This window comes from Chamaea fasciata, unplaced genomic scaffold, assembly GCF_029207755.1.
Source record: "Chamaea fasciata isolate MVZ Bird 193981 ecotype frontalis unplaced genomic scaffold, bChaFas1.0.hap1 SCAF_3, whole genome shotgun sequence".
Classification (NCBI taxonomy): domain Eukaryota; kingdom Metazoa; phylum Chordata; class Aves; order Passeriformes; family Sylviidae; genus Chamaea; species Chamaea fasciata.
In genome coordinates, this window is record NW_027094088.1 from 64,781,981 (window position 1) to 64,796,212 (window position 14,232).

Genomic DNA, 14,232 nt, shown 5'->3' on the forward strand with positions numbered 1-14,232 from the left:
TGGATGGGAGAAGAACTGAATGCTGGTTCTTGTGTGGATTACTGGAGTAAAGTCCCTCCTCTCCCTACCTTAACCTGTTAATGCTTCTGGTTTCATTTTTGCCGTAGCACAAAAGGAAACACGGGGTTCACCAACTCATATGGTTTCTAATTTAGGTTGCACGTTAATACATGGAACAAATAAGTGGATATTAAGCCAGGATGTGAACATACAGTTAATTTGCTACTTTGAACTATATTCTGTAGGGGTGTTCTTAGTATACAATATATATTACAGTAACTTACTTTGCCTTCCCAGTGACCATGCAAAAGCCTTGTGCAGATGAGTTTGTGAGCTGCAAATTCACACTCTGGCTACTGCACACTAAGTTACTCACTGCAGACAGACTCCAACTTAAAGCATCAGCACTCCTTTGCATAGATTAAGTTAATTTGCTTGAGCTTGTAGTTCCACTATGATGAGGCATCAGCTGCAGTGGGCAGCTCTAAGTAGTTTCAAAATAGAAGCAGAAAAATAACAATAATTAATTGAAAGGGAATCAATTTCCACTGGTGGTTTTGGCAATGTTAGGTTTATGGTTGTAGTTGATGATCTTAAAGGTCTTTTCCAACCTAAATGATTCTGTGGCTCTGAACTGGTTGTGTCATTGTAGGTGTCCTGTCAGATGAGCTTTGGCAGCTCTTAAGTGGAGACGAACAAAGGCCGAGTTCCAAATCTTTAACTCACATTCAGGACACCTGTCACACATGAGATACAATTCTTCCACCAGTGTTCAAGCAGTATTTTGTGTTTTGGCTGGAGCAAGCTGCCATTTATGTCTCCTAAGCCCTTCTTGCTTCTTGTGTGTCAGGGAACATTTAGCTCACATTGCCAGGACTTGAAGAAGTAACTGTGAAGCTGAGATAGGAGGCATCTTTCTTCAGCCTATTCTCTGTTTGGCCCAAGCTCCTGGATTTGGAGGACTTGCAGAACTAGAGAGCAAGAAAGCATCTGTGGAGACAACCAGTCCCTCCTTCCTCAAACTTAGGGAGAGCCATTCCTTGGAGGCAGTGTTCAGGGGGAGGGTTTTAGTGGCATAAGCAAGCACCCAAGGCAGTTTCCTGTATTGAACTTAGAAGGAAAATAAAGGTTAACTTGTTGGAGTTAATCACAGTTATCAAGGCTGAGATAATTAACTCCGTGTTTAATTAGGAGATCATATCTGTGAAAAGGCAGGTTTCATGTGTTAATAGTTTCCTGCAGTGCATAAATGCTGAGATGAAATTAAACAGCATGGTAAAAGTAAATGTTGAGGTGAAGGGTAAGAACACACACTGTGTAATGCACGTGGGCTTGTGGTAGCAGGAATTTATTTTGCCATGGAAAATGACTGAAAAGGCTTGGGATGATGCTGTGCAGGGCTGGGAGTGGGACTCAGTGATCTTTGAAGGTCCTTTCTGACACAGCTTATTCTATGATTCTGATGAGTCTACCTTGATCAGTAGCATTAATGGAAGTGTAACACAGGGAGTAATTCCTTTTCCTTATAGCCAAAAGGACTTCCCAAGTTCAAAATACGTTCCATGTAGATTGAAAAATTGCCACCAATAAGTGACCAGACAAAAAAAAGAAGAGAGTCAGAGAATGTAGTATGTATTTACATGTATGAACTAATGATCTTTCTGGTCTCCACTCTGTATATTTGTGTTGCAAACCTTGTGCTGTGCAACCTCTGCTTGAATGCACCACCCCAGTGCAATTACACTGATACTGCACAACTCCACATCAGAACTCCTCCCAGCTGCGAATGAGTTGTGCAGGAGTGGAGTCAAAAACAAGCCAGGGTTTAGGGCTCATCTATCCTTTTAGGAATGCTTGGTGGGTCTAACATCACCTAGTGAAGCTATGAGATGGATTCAGTGCTCCATGACAGAGGTTATGGAGAGTGCTTTCCAGAGGGAAGACATTTGGGGTAGTGCAAAGCAATAAAATTCCAGAGGTAGTATTGATAGTATTATCTCAGGTAGATCTCAAGGACTTGATATTGGTTTAGGGTTTGGGGTTTGTCTCACTTCATTCCTACATTTTTTACTACTAAGAGAAAACTACTTTACTACCACTACTACTAACAGCACTGGACTGGGCTGTTATTTCACAGTCCCCAGGTCAGCATAATGAGATCCTGGCCAGTCTGTAGACTAGTTCCTTAAGACGTGCTAGAAGCTGTATTCTTCAGGACATTTGAGAATATGCTGAAGACAATAACGTTAAATTAAAAAAATAATTTTAAAAATTGTGATATTTTGCAGGGGATTAACTATGTCACCAAGTAAGTTGCCTCTAGATGTACCTTCTGTGTTTCTTTGAGTCAGAGAACAGGATCATAAGTGAAAATAGTATTGTAGAGCTTTCAGTATAAGGTAGTATTTTTTGCTGGTTCCAGCAGTAATAAAGAAGTTTGAAGGAGAAACTGTAATTGTTGCCATCAATGTTTTTTAACAGAAGTCATACTGTATCTGGCAAGACGCTTATGTAACACTGTCTAAAATGTCTTTGTACTCAGGAAAGGTCATAAGTGAATGATTTTGAGGCTTAATCAGTGGAAGTACGGGACAATTTCTGAATTTCATTATAAATCTAGTTTAAATGCAGTGAAGCCAGCAGAATTACTTGGGATTTACAGTAGAGTAAGGGTGTGTGGAGTATGGCACCATGATTTTAAATACTTTATTTCCACCGTGCAGATACTATACACCTCTCAGCAATTTGCACAGAATAATTTTAAAGAAGAGACTCAGCAGGCAAACCCATAAAATACCAGCTATAGGAAAAAAAGTGAAAACATTAACATTGTTTAATATAGATATAGTGTTCCTACAATAGTGTATAAAACTAGTGAATGTTTCATGTAGAAATTACAGTAAATAGTTTTGTATGTAGGACATTTTAGAATAGAATGTAAGAGTACATACCTGTTATCTTCTTGATCCATTTTATATTTTTGTGATCTGTAGAGAAAGACACAAATCCTTTGGAGGAGGAGGAGCAGCTCTCCACAGGAGCTGGTTTGTTAAGTTCCCTTTGAGTTAATTTAGACCTCTGGGTTTGCTGGCTTGGGGTATTTTGGTAATCAGATAACAAAGCACTTTCACCACCTCAAATCACCCAGAAGAAATCGCAGGGCCCTTTGCTTCCGGATATCAATGTGCCATCAGTCATGCTGGGGAAGCAAAGGCAGCAGGAGGAGAAGACTTTCAGCACAAGTGGTCTGTTCCTTTTCTGAAGAAGCTGAAAATGAAATTTGATTTGAGATGTAAAACAAATCCTGTACTTCTGTATAACTGCTTATGAAGAACACAGTAAAAGGTGAGAATTGAATAGAGAACAAAAATCATAGAATCATAGAAATCACATTTGGCTTCACAAGGCTTATAAGCAAATCTGTGTCAAAACTTTGACACGAGCCTCGGGATTAAAATCCTAAGACTGATTTTTTTTTCAGTATTAAGAGGAATGATGTAAAACATAAAGAGGGGAAAGAAACCAGAAAGCTACTGGTGCAACAGACATGTAGTCAATGTAAAACAACATCTCTTTCTTGGGATTCCTGTGTGGCTTTCTCTAGATTGGACCTATAGAGTCTTACCACTACTGAGCAGACTGCAGCTCCTGCCTTTCTGTACTTCCGCTACTGTACACTGATTCATGTAAAAAAAATGCTCCAAACCTGGCCCTGGAAGTAAAAAAAAAAAGGCAGGAAGGTTTTGTTCAGTGCTCTTGTTTTGAGAGATGCTTTAGGCTGGGCAAAATTCAAAGGGGTGGTTTTTCCTGTTTATTTTCTAATGATGAACTTTACAGTGTGCAAATATGGGAGGTGCAAATAGATGAAGTAATTTTTCCTGCAGAAGCATCATGGAACAGGCAGATAAAAGAGCACAGGAGTATTTAGGGGTGTTATTTAAAGGTAAAGAGTTGAACAACACAAGTGACTGTTAAATTCATTGCCAAACACAACAGCTTTTGTGCGTGCTCCAGAAAAATAATCATAGAAGTATTTTTGTGAAATCTCTTTTGTTGGTATGTTTTGCTATGTCACTACAAAAAAAAAAAATTCTCTTCCTCCTGGGAGAATTTAATGTGACAATCACTTTTTGAGAAAAGACCAGTTTGGAATTTGGAAGACAAGGTGCAACTGTGCAGTCTAAGGAGGAAAGAACACCGTTCTCCGGCATTTCCTGGCCCAGGCGAGTATGATTCCCATCAAAATGCCCGCTGCTCCAAGGGTAAAGCTCTCTCTCTTTTGTCTGGACACCTTTCTATGCCACAGTGGCTCTGCCAGGCAACAGGAGCAGTGCTGGGATGCTTCCTGGCAGGGCTCTCCAGCAGGAGAACACTTGATGCACTGGCATTGAGGTTTTCCACAGTGAGATGTCCATTTTTCTTTCAAGTTCAGCACAGAAGGGAGTGAGAGGCAGCCTGGCTCGAGCTGACTTTGCTCGTGATGTGGATCTCTGCCTGCTGGCTCAGCCTGCTGCCAGGCCACCCATGCTCCAGTGGGCATCCAGGCAGCATAGGGGGCAACTCTTCCCCTGGAAGACAAGTCTGGGAGAAAGCTTTGGGGCAGCTTTGGGGCCAGGGACTTTTCCAGGAGCCAGACTCTCCAGGACCCTGTGCAGCTCAGGGGACAGGTTATCTGTTAGGACACCCAGGGATCCACCTATCTCAACTGAGAACAAGGCCACATCCAAACTGATCCTGCTTTATTTTCTTCAGCAAAAGAACCCCAACATAAAAAAGTGTTATCTCACTGATGCTAGGCATCAATAAGGGCACTAATAATGCAAATCTAGGAATGGGAGGTTGAACATTTATCCCTCTCTTCAGTAAGATTAGTCTAGTCCTCCTACACATGCAACACTTTCTATCAGTTACTTGATAAGCTATCATTATGAATTACCCAGTGATTTGTTGATTTGGCATGTATGCAGCGATTCCTCTGGTAAAGCAAGCCAAGAGAGTTCATTTCTGACAGGAAGTTTCTTAATAACTAGAGATGGAGTGCCATTAGAGATGCATTTAGATGTATTTCCTTGTGAAATCAGCAGATACATTTTTAAAAGTCTTTTTTTACTAGGCTTAATACTGTATTGTCAGTGCTGACATAGCTTATGGAAATCAGCTTAAACTTCGTTAAAGGTCTGGGAGATTTGTTAATAGTGATTCTTTGTTGCAATTAAAAGAACAACAATCTACATAAGTACATGAAATTTCTGAAAACAAAATAAAGCATAAGAGCATCAGACACTTGGGTCTTGTCTGCATGTTCTGGTGGCAGGGCTGGGTATAGTGTGAAGAACATGACCAGAGCAGCTGGTTTCCATCAAACGGCATCATGATGGCATAAAGGAAGGTGCACTGGCCCTGCTGGCTCTATTGTTCATGCTCTGCAGGACAGCTGATGTAATTTTCTCTGATGGTTCTCTCTCCTCTCTGCAGTGTCCTGGGGAGCTGCAAGGCATTGCCCACTCATGCTGCACTTGATGGATAGCAAAGTGAACAGGAGTACACCATCCAAAAAGGCAGCAGTGCTGCCTTGCCATTAATATTTCTATATATCCTTTTGGGGAGTTCTAGGGATAAAAACCACCAAGTCTGGAACCTGTTACCTATGAGGGAATTGTTCCTTTACAGATGTGGCAATGCTGATGTAAGGCCTTGTGATACCTCAGGCTTTGCAAAATGATGCCATCTGTCCACTGGAAATCAGGCTAAGATTGAACAGACATCTCTCTTTATAGACCAGTGACTGTGTGTCAAGCGCAGCGTCTTTTGTTCACTGACCTGTAACGTGATTTGTAAATGCATTTGTCTCAGTTTATGTTCATGTGTGTCCTTTGAGGGCTTTTTTTAATATACTAGCACCCATGTAAATACGCTTCTTGAAGCAAGCACCGTGATTAGATTTTGGCTTGTGTAAATATTTTATTTATCCTAAATTACTTCTTTCAAATAATCACATTTTCTTGCTTGTCCGACATAAAAACTTGTCTCACATGCTCTTGCTCTAGTGCCAAATTACTACAGATTTAACTCTCCCACTGAAACATTTGTGTGCAGAGTTGTTTCTGTGCATATTTTAAAATGGCCTCGTGCAGTAAACACTGTTCAGTGCATACTAGATTTTATTTAGCAAAAAAAGTGTGAAAAAATGTAAATATTAAACAATGATATGTCATTTAAGAGCCAAAGCTATACCTCATAATGATTCACCAGAGAAATTGTGTCTAACAAAAAGCCCATAGGTAATGGTATACAGTAATAATGACATAAAGGAAAGACAGAAACTTTTATTATTTCTAAACATAAATTAAAATAACAATTTTTGAAAGTCAAATCCTTGATTGCTTCTGCTTAAGTTTAGTCTTCTTTAAGAACTGCAAAGAATTTTCTCTGAATTCCTCCCTCTCCTTCCCTGAGTTCTTGAAACTCTGAAGGAAGCAGGTTTTAGAAAAGTTGTTAGATCATTTTTCCATAGCCAAATAATTATCTTTTGTTTAGAATCTGTAAACAACTGAAATGTGGGTTCTTTTTAAATCTATTTTGCCAGTATGAAGGTAAATACAGCTGCTGTAACATTTATAATAGATGGTACTGCAAAAAGATAAACTTTGAGCGTCACCTTGACTGGCTGGATATATTCCCTATTTTTCAATATGAATAAAATGAGAAAATACAGGGCATAAATGCCTAACAGATCTTTTAGACAGCAACTTTCAGTCTAATTGCATGAAGAATGATATGCAAAAAATCATTACACAACACATCAGTCAGAAGAGCGTCATCCTCATGGCATTGCTAAGGGCAGGGAGATTACAGCAACCATCTTGTGCCTTGTCTAAGCTCTTTCTTTTTATTTGAAAGACATACAAATTCTAGATTAGAAACCCAGTGTATTACATGCTTTTGTGAGTTGCCCAGGTTAGTTTTAAATTCCGTGGGCTCTGTGGCTTATCCTGTACATCCTCAGATCGTTACCTACAGAGCCACTGCAGGGAATAAAGCTGCGAACCCCTGAGCGTGCGTCACATCCAGAGGGAGTCTGTGGCAGGCAAAGCCTGGAGCTGGCTCCAGTCCCCTCACAGTGCCAGTCTGTGCACACAGTGGCCAGGCATGCACTCAGCATTTGGGATGTGACGCAGGCTGTGAATTACTTTTGAAAAGGTTGCATGGTGGGAAACCTGGGAAAGGGTTTTCTGCGTCAGCAGAGGACACTGATCCAGATGGACAGAAAAGCATACTCAGGTGAACTTGGTAAGTGATATAAACCTGGTGAAAGAGTAAGTGAAGGCAAAGCCTTAGAGCCATACCTGTACAAAGAGCTTGTGTTGTCTCCTGGGAATCCAGTCAGACCTAGACCATGGACACCATTCTCAAGGGAGGCTAGAAAAAAATAGGGAACTTCTGGTTCAGATGACAGTGTACTTTCCAGCCTCTTGACTATGTCTTCTTGCTGCAGGCTATAAAGCTGCATCTAAATACTAATTAGTCAGAGCAATTAGATTTTTCCATACAACCTGAAAACAAGCATCCCAATTTACTTTCCTATGTGGAAGACTGCACGTTTCCCAAATAAACCCCAGCTGGCTTGCTGGAACTCTTCTGTCAGGAAGGTTTTCATTGGTGTGCACTGAAAATCTGGATCCTGTCGTGCTCAGTGCCCATACTCAGTTTTACAGCAGGATTTCTCTTTCTTCAGGCAAAGCTGGGAACACTGACATTCACCCAGCATGTTTCCTCTGTGCTGAATTCCTCTACGTTGAATGACTAACAAGAGAGCAAGGAACACTCTGAAGATATCTTTTCATTGCTAATGCTCAGATTTTCCATTCATTGCCAAGACACAGCATCCATTTCCAGCAGTAAATGTCATGCACACAATAGCTCTGCTGTCGGTGTGAAAACCTAGCTGAACTAAAGGAGAAGGCATAAAAGATCAGAGCATATCCTCTGTGTGCAAAACTGTACAGTCCAAATACAGTCCCAATTTGAATGAGATGGATTAGACAGAGTTGTGTCCTAAGGCTTCATTATCTGCCTGCAACAAAAGTATCTTTTTATTTTCTTTTTAATTTGAATCATCTTTACATGTTGAGGCATAAAAATAGATTATGATCCACTAAAATGGTCCTTACTTGGCCAAAAGAAGGGAGCATTTGTAGGAAGGTTTGCATGGTCTTCACCTGGATGAACAGTATTTGTGTTAAGAGATACTGGAGATGTTGGTTCTTAGCTTGGAGAAGACAGCATTCCAGAGGCTGTGTTTAAGCAAGCAGGAGATATGAGGGATGGAAACAGAAGATGGTATAGGACAAAGAAAAGCAGAGCCAGCAAAGTCTCAGAGAAAGACAATGTGAAAAACAAATTCCAAGAACACATCTGAGGTCAGTCACGGAACCAGAAGCAGGACCCAAATCAAAATCTGAATCTGCCTTGTAGATTGATCTTCAGTGTACAGCCTGTAAATTGATTCCAAAGTGGTATAAGTCCTCAATGCAGAAGTGTTCCATGTGTATGAGAATATTTCCCCAGCTTTATATAGTAAGAGACAGATAAAATCTGATTTGAAAATAATATAGCGTGCAGTGAATAAATTATATGCTCCGGCATTTGGTGGTGTTTGTGAGATATAATTCTATTTCTAGTGCAGTGTAGGCTTAAATAGCCAAATGGTGTTTATAGGAGATGGGCTGCTGCATTCCTTTTCAGTTTGCTAATATGTACTCGTCTGCTGAAGTAAACCAGCCCTGCACTGAATAAACACATGGGACTCTCTTCATCTGTGGGATGATGTGAATAAACCATCATGTCTTCACTAGAGATCTATGCATCATATCTTAAACTGTAAAAAAAAAAAAAAGAAAAAAAAAGAAACATTTAAACTGACTATGCTGGTTGGATGCACTTTCAGTCTGTATGCATTAACTTACTGAGTTGAAATTTGAACTAAAAATAATTTGTAGCTGGAAGATCTTCGTGATGAACACTGTAAAATTCCAGCAAGATGGTTGAGAAGTGCAGTTTGTTTTTGCAAAGGCTTTAGGATCTTTGTTTTAAGTGTGTTTAAACCATAAATGCTATTAGGTGTTTGTTTTACTGCTGTTCAGCACTTTCAGGGTTGCATTAGGAAATAAGGACATGTCATTTTGACTTGATTACCATGGAAAATTTTATTTTGTACAGTCCTCCAGGCAAAGCACTGAAACATGAGTTCTGTGCTGGTGAATGTACTACAGAAGTGGGGCTACCATACTGTGTAGTGTGACCACCAGTAGTAAAGAACTAGGGAAAATATCTTTTATGACTGAGCTGATGACACTCAGTCACTGGAAAAAAAATAAAGCCAAGACAATGGAGCAACTGTTTATGATTCTTCCTCTTCAGTGTAATTTTCACTGCTACAAAGTGATTCTAAATCCAAAGCACTTTGGGAGATTGCGATAAAGATTTGCTCTCGGTTTTACAGTGGTTCTCTTTCTCTACAGTGGCACGAACAATCCCCAAAACAGTGTCTGAACTTGGGTAGCCGCAGTTACTGCAGTTTTAGAAGGCATCAGGCTTTATTCAGAATCCTGCTTTCAGTCTCCAAAAATTCAAATTCTGTCTGGATAAGGAAGGTGCTGAGCCAAAGCCCCTTGATCCTTTCTTCTTGGATCTTGCTAGGGTAGCACTCAGTGAAAAGCTTCACCAGTTCTGCTCAAGCAGCTCCTCCCTACCCTTTTACTGAGAATCATTTTAGCTGAGACTGTTGGTGTGATCAGCTAATTAAGCCAGACAGAAGCAGGCAGAAAGCCAAGGCATGATTTTTCACTCGCAACATCTAGGTCTTGAGAAGGAAATTGTTAACATGTGTTTGCTATCTTGCCGCTTGGAAATGCATAGTTGTGCTTGAACACTGTTTCACTATGGAGGGGGACTCTGTAAATGGAATTGTAAGCCTTCCTAACAGGAACAAGAACAGATCACAAACAAGGTAACCAAAGTAACTGCTTGATTGTTTATATTAATGCCCGGAAGAGAATATGTCTAATAGGTTTTTTCCATGACTTTCTATTTTATCTTTCTCTCATTTAACAATGATCCATATCAAATAAGAGTAAGGACAATGCAAATTGAAGGAAGGAAATAATTGTCTTTTAGCAATGTCCTTTTGCTTTCAGACTAGCTGGGATCGCTCCTCATCTCTCTCAGAAATCCCCATGAATAGACAGTGAGCAGGGTTGGCTGCTTGGTTTGAATTTCTCTTTGTTTACGGTGACAAAAAAGACCTCGGCTTGTAAGCACTGAGCAAGGATGTGTCCTGAAGGACAGGAGCAGCTGGGCCTTCTGGAAGCTCTGCAGTCTGCTGGGTTGTGTGGTCTCCAGGCCAATTTTGCTTACAGTATGTGAATTATCTGCATATCCAATTTTATAAATTATTCCAAAGAGGAATTAGTATAATGTTACTCTCCAAATTCCCCTCCTACCCTCTCCAAGATGAAGCAAATCTGCAGGTTTTCAGAGCTTTCTTCTCACCCTTTTCCTGCTTTTCGTTTTCTCCCCTCATTCTTTCTCCTGATTGCCCAGACTTCATGTAAGCAAGCAAGAAAAGACTTATCAATCTACTAATTTTTCTGCCTAAAACTTTTACATGAAAGAAAGTTGGAATAGTTTCTGAACTGAAGAGTTTTTGGAGAGAATGTGAAAACTCCAAAACCTGATTATTGTCACATTCCTATTACTTCATGGCACATATATAAGTTTCTGTGTAGCATCCAGAACATTACACTTGACTGTTGCTATTTAGTGAGAACTGACAGCTCACTTCATGCTCTTCAAGAGGCAAATGAAAATTCAGACCACCTACCAGGAGCCTGTTTCTTATTTCTGAAAAAGTAACTATGCCTTAATTTTGATCTAGGAGTCAATGTTATTTTAGAATTGTCTTCTTAATTTCCATCATTCCTATTCTCCAGATGTGGAAAATTACCTTCTTTACTCTATCTCCTATGACTCTTTTCATTATCATCTGCTAAGGCTCCAAAATCTGTTATGAGCTTGCTGCTAATTTCAAGCTCCCTTTCTTTTCTTTTGGGAAGAAAAAACAAAACCAAAACCAAACACCAAATCGCCCCACAAACCCCCCAAAAAACAACCCCATAAAACAACCCAAAAAAACCCCCAGTCCATCTGTGTAGCTGCTGAACAACTTACCAGCAGTAAGAAAGAACTCCTTTCAGAGACCCAAGCCAATACTTCTGCTTGGGTCAGCCAAGAGGAATTGTCTTTTCTTGGGTACATCCTATACCCGTCTCGTCTTTCCAAGGGAAAAAACAGTTTTCACTAGGCAAGCTGATACTCTGCCAGCCAGAAAAACCTGTGCTGTTTGAAAAACTAAAGCTGTCTTTAATAAAAATCTTCTGTCTAATATAACTGTTCTTTCTCTATTAGCCAGCTGGGTAGTATTAAAGGGTTCAGACAATAGCATTTAATCGTATTAAGAAAACAGTAATTTTCTAAAAAGTGCATTGATTTTTAATTCTATCTATTCTTTGATCCTTTTTCTAACAACCATGCACAGCATGGAGATAACTGAACTGCTTGGATTCTCCCTGTTTATTTTTAAAGGAATTGAATCTGGTTATAAATAGTGACAGCGCTGTTACAACAAAATCAATTTTAATCAAAATGTCAGTTCACTGAGCTATGAATAAACAAATCTATGGATATTAAGCACATTTAGCACTGTCCAACAGGAAAACATTAAAATTGGAGGGCCCTGGACTCCCTTCCTAACTCCGTAGTGGGCTGCTGTGTGCTCAGTTTTCATCATCTTTGAAATGGCCACAGCAGGACTCATTCCCTCAAGTTTGGAAGTGATGTCTGAAACTGCAAGGCAGAATAAGAGTGAAAGATTTTGAGGAGAGGCTCTGTACCGTGAAGGCCTGAAGGAACAGATATTTTACACCATCTCTTTGAAAGCCTCAACACACACCCACACACGGATTGCCATGAATAACTCTGATGATGCACTTGCCAGCTATTCTGCAGATACAAGCAAGGCAGTAAATGAGTTGCCTACTCATTTGCAGTAGTTGAGCAGGGCTAAAGCTGTTGGCAGTGGCTGCATCAAAGCTGAAATATGATGAAAGGATTTGTGTCGTGTGTCCTGAACAGGGGCAGGCCTGCATCACACTCATTTGCCATCCAGAAAATGCTACTTCCTGACACGGTGACATGCTCGCAGGGGAAGGTCTCCCTCTTTGCTGGGCCGAGCAGTAAATCCAGCCAAGTCTGCCACTCTTCTGTTTAATCTGTAACAGTGTGACCAACTGTCAAATCTCTGGAGATTCTATGGAGTGAGCTTTGTATTTAAAAATAGAGCTGATAAGGGTGTGTGTGAGGGAAGAGCACATTCAGAAATCTGGCTTTTTGTTCTTCATGAGAACTCTCTCTCTCTTTCTCTCTCTCTCTGTGACAGATTTTGCAAAGAGCTCACCATATGGGGGATGAAGGCTTGGGAAAAAAACCTTACCCTGAATTCCTTCAAAACTGTCCTCGGCTGGGGCGGTAAACTGTATGATTTAAGTTGCACAACTAATTGAATAATTTGTTCTATGGTCCTAATGTGCTTATTCATCCTTCATACAATCATTGGAGTCATTACTGAGGTCCAGTTAGTCAAATTGATAGGATAAAGGATGATAGCTTTAAACTGACAGAGGGCAGGTTTAGATTAGATAATCGGAAGTGGTGGATGCTGCATCCCTGGCAGTATTTGAGGCCAGACTGAACAGGGCTTCAAGCAACCCAGTCTAGTGCAAGGTGGCAGGAGGTGATCTTTAAGGTCCCTTCAAATCCTAACCATTCTGTGATTTTATGGTTCTGTGAAATTACTTTTCAAGCCTTTGCAAGTGGGTTTGCAAACCCTGCATATGTAGCAAGCAGAGCTTCCCCACAGACCAGTGCCACAAGGACCTTGAGCCTTTGTCCTCTTCAATAGAGAACTAGTAACTCTTCTATCTGCCCCTTTTTTTGGTAAATCCAACCACAGAACTTGTAAGTCCATATTGTGCTGCTCTGTATGGAATCATCACCAGGCAAGGAGGACCTGCAATATACAGCCTGAGGCCTGTGCTGTGGAAATGTTTGATGTAGCTGAGTTTCAGGGGATGTAAAACCCTATATTGCAGTCACTACTTTGGACAGCAAAAAGAATTTCTGTGAGAAACCCCTGCAGGTGGATACATGATTGATCAGGACTCTACAAAAACCATCCATTTCAGTGACTGTTCGCTTGTATTTTAAATAAATTAGTTTTTAGCAGAGTCTTTTACCATATGATCCAGTTTGACTACCTATATATATTTCATGTAAAATTATATTTGAAAGTCATATGAAAAATACGTTAAAAAAAAAACAAAGAGTGAGGGAAAATAAGGGACTTCATTAGATAAGGAAACACAATTCACAGCCTCTCAAAATAGAGATTTGGATCTGCTTATCCAACCTGGCTCACTTGCCAGCTCAGTGGAAGTTACTGTATTTACTAAATTATCTGCTGTTTTTAAAGAGGAAACTAATCTTGCAACATTTTCTTTTCCTCTCTGTTCATACAAATTTGAACTCCCAGCAGATTCTGTTTTGTTCAGGATGGTGAGCTCCAAGAGGGTTTCAGTATATTTTTGTTCTTTGTATTTTTTACATTGGGAGCATGTACCTGATGGAAAGAAAATGTTGATGATTCATCTGATTTTAGAACTTTGTGCTTCAGAACTCATGCGTATATTTTTCAAGGTGAAGTTTTATTCTGAACATTCAATGTGCCTCATAATGGCTTTTTTTCTGGTGATTTTTTAATGCTTTTGTAGAGGCAGTTTCAGCAATTAAAGCATGACGCAGCAAATACTAAATATAGATTGGAGTGGAATGGTTGGTAGTTTTTGTTTTACACAGCTCGGTGTCCTTATCTCTGTGCAAGGGAGGCTGGTTTACTTAAACTGGAATGTATAAGCTCAAAGATATATAGCACTGAGTACATATGGTTATGCTGTAGCGCCTTTAGAGTTTGTAACGTTCTTCTTGGGCTTTAGATATTTCAGTTTACTCTAGAGGTCTGTTAGAGTCAGCTTTCAGAGGTTATGTGTTCCTGCCTACCAGTAACATCTGAAAGCAGTAACATAAAAATGCAGCAAATGTGTTTTGGAAATACGTGAT